General features: G+C 38.2%; 1 long non-coding RNA gene across 1 annotated transcript; it reads left to right on the forward strand.

Annotated features, from left to right (window-relative positions):
• Positions 1-1,145: 1,145 nt before the first annotated feature.
• On the forward strand, positions 1,146-7,071 carry LOC135442061 (uncharacterized). The gene is made up of 7 exons (XR_010438607.1): positions 1,146-1,258; positions 1,928-2,020; positions 2,931-3,005; positions 3,454-3,513; positions 5,582-5,728; positions 6,190-6,276; positions 6,362-7,071. It is a non-coding gene; the product is annotated as an uncharacterized LOC135442061 (long non-coding RNA).
• Positions 7,072-7,878: the final 807 nt, after the last annotated feature.

The following is a 7,878-nucleotide window of genomic DNA, read 5'->3' on the forward strand; positions in this document are numbered from 1 at the left end:
AAGCTTTATTGGCCAGAGTCCTTGCTCATATTTCAGTCTTATTAACATAAATGGAACTTGTGAATCCCTGTGAGCAGAGCTTTAGTACATTAGGTGCTTAGGTTGAAGTACTTGAATATGTCTTTGAAAATGGGAACTCCATTAAAAATTATTTCTTTCAAGATATAGTTCAAAGAAATTCCACCCTTGGTATATGTCCGGTTTATCTCGGCTGTTTGAGGGGCCTGGGAGGCCCGGAGGAGGCCCTGGGTGACCTTGGGGCAGCCCGGGTATCGAAAGACGAGAAGAGGCTTCAGTTCTTCTTTCTGGTTTTATGTTTATTAATTGTTTATCTAAAAGATGTTCTTTCAGCCTAACAAAGATCTGCTCAGCAGTCAGCCATGGGCACACACTCTCTCTCTCCGGGGCAGGCACCTATCTTTATACCCTTTGCTACGTATACAATATTTATCATTTTTCCCCAATACCATCTATTGTTATAACTCGGTGTACTCTTAGTAATAACCAACAGAAAGGTGCCACCGTGGCCAAAGAAGATGGAGGAGAGGAGGAAGAAGGAGGAGGACAGGACACACCCCAATTCCTCCATCTTACTCCTCTAAACCCCCCTGTACATAAATCCTAAACCTCGTGTCTCACTCTCTAATTAGCTAATCCCTTCACCATTCACCCGGTGAAGCCCTCATCCTTGTCGTCTCCTGCGCAGGGTTAAGGTCCTGCCACCAGACACTTCTGGCAACATTCCAGGAGTCCCGAGCCCCCAAGCTGGTCTCGGAGGCTCAGCATCTCAGGACTGAAATCTTGAGATCCGACAGGTATAAGGTCAGCCCAGTTAAATTAGATTATAACTTCTCCCATATGAGGATTTTTCTGCCCACACATTTTTTATGGCAATGCTAAGAAATGTTAGGGCAGAGTGCTTGAAATGGCCTTTTGGTTTGCAGTGAGCTTGCCTGCCATGGCTGTACCTTTGATCTTGCTCATTTTAACAATCTGCAGAAAAGATGAGAGATTGCAAAGGGATCTTGAAAGCAAATAAAGCCCAAGTGGGACTGCAAACTTTGTACCCACAGGGGGAAGAAGAAATTAAGATTTAAAAAAAAAATATTGTTATATTGATGAATGAAATGCAATTTATTACTGACAGGTAGAAAAGATGAGGCTGCTTTGTGATGAAACTGCAATGATACAGAGAGAAACTGATGGCAGATGTCAGCACAAGATAACTGAGATGATGGCACTGATGGAAAAGCACAAGGTCAGAGATTTTCCTGCTTGCTGTGGTTTGCAATGGGTGATACCATGTCAATACCATGTTTATAACTTGTGACACCACATTAATGACCTTTCAAAAGCAGAAACAGGTCTGAGTCTGGGAAAAGGAAGCTGAACACATGCTGCACTTTGCATCATCTAAAATCAAATTCATTTGAAGATTATGAACACATTCCTATGGGCAGATAAATTCCAGTCATCTAAACTTCTTCTGGGATTCTTAGATTTTTTTTTCAATTCAGGCTTCCTTTGATACCATCTGAATGCAATATTTTTCAGTATCAGTTTGGCTCTTTCTCTGAGGTTACTTAGTGACTGTCAGCAGTTTAGCCTGACACATTTTAGTTTACCTTTCTATTCCTCATTTTGCAATATCTTTAGCAGATACATTAATAAAGATGGCACAGCTGGCTCTTAGTGCTGAGCACATATTGCTGCACAGAAATAAAGCACTCTCTGCCAGTCCACAAAATAATAGTTGAATTGAGCATTTCCTGTTTTACAGTTTTTGCAGAAGCATCAATGAATCTTTTCTTTCTGAATCTTAAGAGCCTGGTTTGAAAAAATGATGTTTTAAGACTAGATAACTCTATAATTGCAACATTTAGTCACATATTTTGAGTTTGTTGTTGGTTTGGTTTTTTTACCACAGAATGAATATGATAAAATGGTTGAAGAAAAAGATGCAGAGTTAAAAGTATATAAAATGAAACAGCAAAAGCAGTTCTCATCAGAAAGAGCACTGGTAAGGAGCACTTTGCAATGGTTACTAATTCAGTGAATGGGTTGATGTCCTTGTGTAATGGTTTTATACTGGCTAAGTGCCAGGCACACACGAAAAATACATTCACTCATTTTTCTCTGCTGTAGTTGAGCAGAGGAGGGGAAAGAAAAAATCAAGGACTGAGTTGAGATAAAGATTAGGAGAAAAACACTTTGAGGGTAAAGCAGATTCAAACTTAAATAGTGTAAAAAATTATTATTAATACAATTAATAGTGAGTAATGAGAATTAATATAAACCTTTAAAACACCTTTTTTTCCAATCCCTCCCTCTTGCCCACCAACAACACAGAGAGACAAAAGATGTGATCTTCAGTCAGTTTGTGACTTCTAAAAGTCTTTTTTCAGTTTGCTTAGAGAGTTTCTTTTTCCTGCTGTCCTCTGGGGTCTTTCTCACCAGAGACATTCTCTGGGAACTTTTCCAGTGTGCTTTTAATTTTTACCAGTAGCAGTCCCACCCAACATGCTGCAACAGATCTTATTCTGGGCACTAAAAACTCCAAATGTTTCTAAAAATAAATTGGGGTAGCAGTGTGTTTGTGTCTGCTCCTCCAGATAGTGTGTCATGTTCTGACTCCCCACTTTGAATAGGAAACTTTTGTTTTAAATATTTAGATTGTGCCCTCTCACCTCTGTTCTCCCAAGTGTTTTAAGGTATTACCTTGAACATTTCTGATCAAGTACCTGTTTCTGACAGTGCTTCAGTCTTTTTTAAACAAGCTAAAGCAAAGCTTCAAGTATAGGGCTGAAAAGCAAATTGAATTATCTTGTGTATTTGATGAGTGTCCCTGTTAATTACTGTCTCACCTGGGACTGTTTTCCTTTTCCTGGGCTGTGCATAGTTAACCCTGTCCTTTATTTAATGGTTTGTAGGAAAATGAGCTATCATGTTTGAAAAGGGAACTGTCCTCCCTTAAGGAACAACTGAGAGCAGAAATGGAAGAAAAGGTGGAGTTTTTTATTCCCTGAGCACTGGGGGTGAGAGGTGTGGCCTGGGCTTGTGCTGTGGGAGGAGCTGGGTAAGAAATGAAACTGAACAGAAAAACGGTGACTTTGGAATGCTGGGGTTGTGCCAAATCTGGTCATAGATTTGTGTGAACTTTGTAACAGTCTGTGATTATAGATTACATATAAATAAACAAACAACAAAACAAAACTCTCCTTTATTTTAGTGAATTTTAACTAGCTAAAGCAAAAAAGTTCCCTAAACTGCAGAGTTTTTTTCAGTGACTTTTGAATGCTGGGCTTGTACTAAACCTGGTCATATTTTTCATATTTTTGTGTGAACTTTGTAACAGTCTGTGATTATAGACTGTGCTCTGTCATTACACCAAGAAGATTTTTAACAACTGAAATCAAATAAATATTTCTTTGCTGTCACATAACTCTTTTGTAGGAGAATCTTGTAAAAGAGCACTCTGGCAGTATGATTGCTGAAAGTGAAAAGAAACACAAGGTAACTTCAACTTTTTAATTGCTTTTAGAATTTGGGAGTGTTTATATGTGTAGAATCAATTGAAGTGCCATGAGAATTTATTTGCATTCAACAAAAGACATTGGAATGCTTTTGACTTCAAACTTTTTAAATTATAGAAAATACAAACTTATGTTCCTGGGACTCCTAAATCTTGTTTAGATCTATACAGTGAATCCATTCATGTAAAAAATAGAAAGTCTCCAAATTATATTCCTAAAATTAAAAAAATAAAAGTAAAAATAAAAAATGTGTTCTTCAGAACAGGAAGCCCCTTGGACAGTCCAACATTGAAGTTTTGTAACTCCTAACAGTGAATTTTTCTTGTTACATTTTTCTGCCTGTATTTCTTACTTCTCTGTAGATGATTTTTTTTTTTCCCCTGGGATAAGAAGGGATTTTAAAGGGTCACACCATTCCATGGAGATATTAGACAGCAGTTTCTGGAAGGGCTCCCAGTGTGTAATTTTTCTTGCTCAGTTGCTGATTTTTTTATGTCTCTAGAATTGTTTTACTTAGTCTTAAAAGTGTCCATTTGTAAAGGCACTTTTCCTCTATGGAAGAGAAAAAAGCTGATACAGCTGTAAAAATGGTCAAGTTATCAAAGTAGTCCTGACTGCAGAACTCACCCTTCTTCCCTGTCAGGAGTTCACTTGTGGTTTTCACATTGGAACAATGGAATTGAAGCCCCAAACTGCCCATCCGATCAGCATTTTACTACTGCACAAGAACATAACTTTGTTATCAAAATGCTTAGGCAGAGCCACAGACTGAGAATCAACCCTGAGCAGTCCTATCCCATTCCCATCCCATTAGCTACTCACGCGACCCCTAACACTAGAGCCATATCCCATATCACCGGCGGGTGGTCTCATGTTAGGTATAAGGGGATTCGCCCCATCCACACTCAGGAATTGCTTATGATGCTGTATGGTAGGTTATTCATTAATCCGGAAGCAATCCTGGAATTATTGATAATGCTGTATGATAGGTTATTCATTAATCCAGAAGCAATCCTGGTGGATCCTTCTGTTTGAAGTTTGGTAAGCAGGGCAAACAATAAAGAGAGATAGGGATAAGGGAATTGTCGAGCTAAGCATGATCAGAGCTAATAATGTCAAACTGATCCTAAGAGCCGTGCCAATGTCAAACTGACCCTAAGAGCCGTGCCAAGCCATGGGAACCAAGCCAAGTACACCGGGAATTGACCATATTAGGATAGGAGTTCAAAAGTTTAAAGAGGAAGACTCATCAGAAGACCCTTGCCCGCGATGAAGGCATGGAAGGACCACCATGATAATCCTCAAAATAGATGTCTCCACCCACGCTCCGCCCACACCACGCCTCTTATGAATATGATGTAACCCTGCACCCAAGACTGTATAAAAGCTTGCTTCTGTCATGAGATAGCTAGAAATCCCTTTTGTGATTTCTCCGACGCGTCGTAATAAAATACCTCCTGTCTATGCTGACTTACTTGAGTCTCTTAGGCAGTTATTCTCGCCTTTTGGGGCAAAATTCGGCATCAGAATCCAGCACTGTTTTGATGTTATCTGTCAAAAAAAGGACTGCACTGGACCATTCAATGCTTCTCAGTTTCACTTCTAGTGAAAAGACTATTTTAAGAAACACCAATCTTGATGTAGCTATCAAGCTTTCTCTGAAAGCCTTTTCCTGCAGTTTTGTTTGTTCCCATTTTCTTTGATGTTTGATAGAGTCCAACGTAGTGGCTACAGTTCAGAATAACCTGAATTTCTGCAGATAAGCATGGAGAACTTAAATACAATGTGCCATGAAACTCAGCTCTTCCATAGCTTCCCCTTCATTCTCCTCATTTGGCAACAAAAATAGTATAAAAAATTATATTTATACCCCACCCCACTTTGTTTGGGTCTTTGCTCCATGTTTGGATGGAAAGTTCAGAGTTCCACCATTTCTGTCAGGTGAATTCTTGGACACTCAGACTGTAAACTGGGTCCTGAGTTTGGCTTTAGATTCCCTACTTACCCCATAAAATATAATCTAAAAAGAGAAACATTTTCTTTCCCAGACATGTGTTACAAAGACTCCTCCAGTGGATAAAATGCAGAGTGGGAGAAGCACAAACCTGCCTGCAGAGCAGAGCAGCAGGAAAAAGCAGAAAGTGCTGGTGCAGCTGGACACTGAGTCAGACAGCTCTGAGCACACTGACCTCCTGGTAAGAGTCAGAGAACAAATCATGGGCTGAGCAGCTCTTTGTGCTCACTGCTGGGGCTGAGAATGGAAATAAAGAGCTTGGGCTTCCACATTCCAGCCAATATTTATATTATATATAATATATTATATATATATAATATATATATATATACATATATATATATATATATTATGTGTATATATACATATATATATATATATATATATATATATAATATATGTTATATTATATGTATATATATAATATACATATATATATGTATATTTTTAATTTATTGGTTCTTTCTGGAATTGTAGTTGTATGTACATAATTAACATTCTTTTTATTGAACTGTTATGCCTCATAATGACATCTTAACTTTTTTTTTCATAGCTTAATATCCTTAGGGGGAAAGAAAAAGTATTTTTAATATACTGTGACTAAGTAACTTTTAATTTAACTTTTAACTTTTAATTTATTAGAGCATAGTCTCAGAAGAAGAAATGTTTAAAAATTTGTACAAAGATTATCCACAAGCTTCACGGTTACATTCCACAGCACCAAAAAAGGTATGTTAGCCTTTCCTAAGATTAAAGCAAGCAGTTAATCAGATTGTTTACAGAAACTAAAGGATGGTTTTATTTTCCTTCCCAGAGCCCAGCTCCATGCAGTGTGAAATCTCCAGGCTCTGCTCTGAAACTCAAAACCATGAGGAGAATGCGCGAGGCGGGCTGGGCTGCGCTCTCCAAAACGGACAGGAAAAGGAAAATGAAAGATGCTGTAAAGCTCTTTGCTTAAAATGCAGAAATGCCCAGTGCCCTGGCATTGCTTGCAGGGCTGTTTTTCTCTCAGAGTTAGTGCTTTGTTGCATTTTTCTGTCATACTCAGTGTGTTTAATACTGTGTTCATTCCTTTACACATATAAACTTTATAGATCCATAACTGCAACCCCTGCAGAGCATCTTTCACCTTTCCTCCCTTGTGCTGCAAAATGTTGGGACACAAATTGGCCAATTTTAAATTTGGAAATAAATAGAACTACATAGAAAGTTGTTTCAAAGCTGTTTCTAGCATTAGAAATTCTAGTTTTAAATAACTTCTGTTCTTTTACATTTACTCTGTTTCTCTTAACACATAAATACTTAGTGGAGAAAATGTAGCTGTTAAATGTATGTTCTTTTACTGAAGTCCTCTTGCTTTTTCCTGCATTTTAATGGCTGCTAGACCTGTCTTTTAGATTGTTTTATTTTCAGTATGTTAAAATGGTTTTGAAACTTCTAAAATTTCAGTAGAATTACTTGTATTTAAAAAGATTTCAGCTTCATAAGGAGTGAAATATGCATGTTATAAGATTGTGAAGACAATGTTAAGATGCCAATAAATTGTTTATCTGAAATATAAAGTATGGGACTATTTGTTGTTGCTTTGCATATTTGAGCACAGACAGAAATCACCCACCGGCCTTCCTAGGGACCAGCACAAGTGCAAGGATAGTTTAGAACATCTATTTCTGTATTAATCCTTGATTAATCTTGGTTTCACAACAACGACAAACCCTACTTCAGAGCCTAGACATAACAGGAAAACTACAAGTACATCTTAAAATATCATGAAAAATCAAAAATCCCAAATGCAGCTGAAGTGGGAAGCAAAACATATTTGTTTTATTCTTTTTGTGTAGTCTTAGGGATAGGCCAGTAGTTTGGGTTCCTTATGTTGTGCTGTTGAGCAGTGATGTAAATGAGATTTGTTAATGTATGTAGCTAACAAATATTGTGCAAAGACCTGGAAGAATATGCTGTGCTTTCCCCATGAGCACCTGAAAGTGAAAAATGGAAGTTTGTACTGCCCACTTCTAGACTCAAACAGTAACTAATCAATTAGAGCCTTGGTATTTTTTAGGGACATGAATCCATGGTATATCACATAATTCTCCTGATCCTGTGAGTGTGTCCTGTGAGGTGCTGTGTCAATCACCTGAAAAAGGACAAAAATATTGCCAGCAACACTGCAGAAAGCTTGCAGGAAATGCAAACAGCAGGGGAGGGTGTAAAATCACATCTGCCTATGTCTGGGAGTGATTTCATTAATGGATGAGGGTGCCCTGCTTGTGGCCATGGCAGCAGTGCACGGCTCCATCTCTCCTGTCTCTCTGGCCTCAGGCCCAGTTC

This window comes from Zonotrichia leucophrys, unplaced genomic scaffold (assembly GCF_028769735.1).
Source record: "Zonotrichia leucophrys gambelii isolate GWCS_2022_RI unplaced genomic scaffold, RI_Zleu_2.0 Scaffold_950_18698, whole genome shotgun sequence".
Classification (NCBI taxonomy): domain Eukaryota; kingdom Metazoa; phylum Chordata; class Aves; order Passeriformes; family Passerellidae; genus Zonotrichia; species Zonotrichia leucophrys.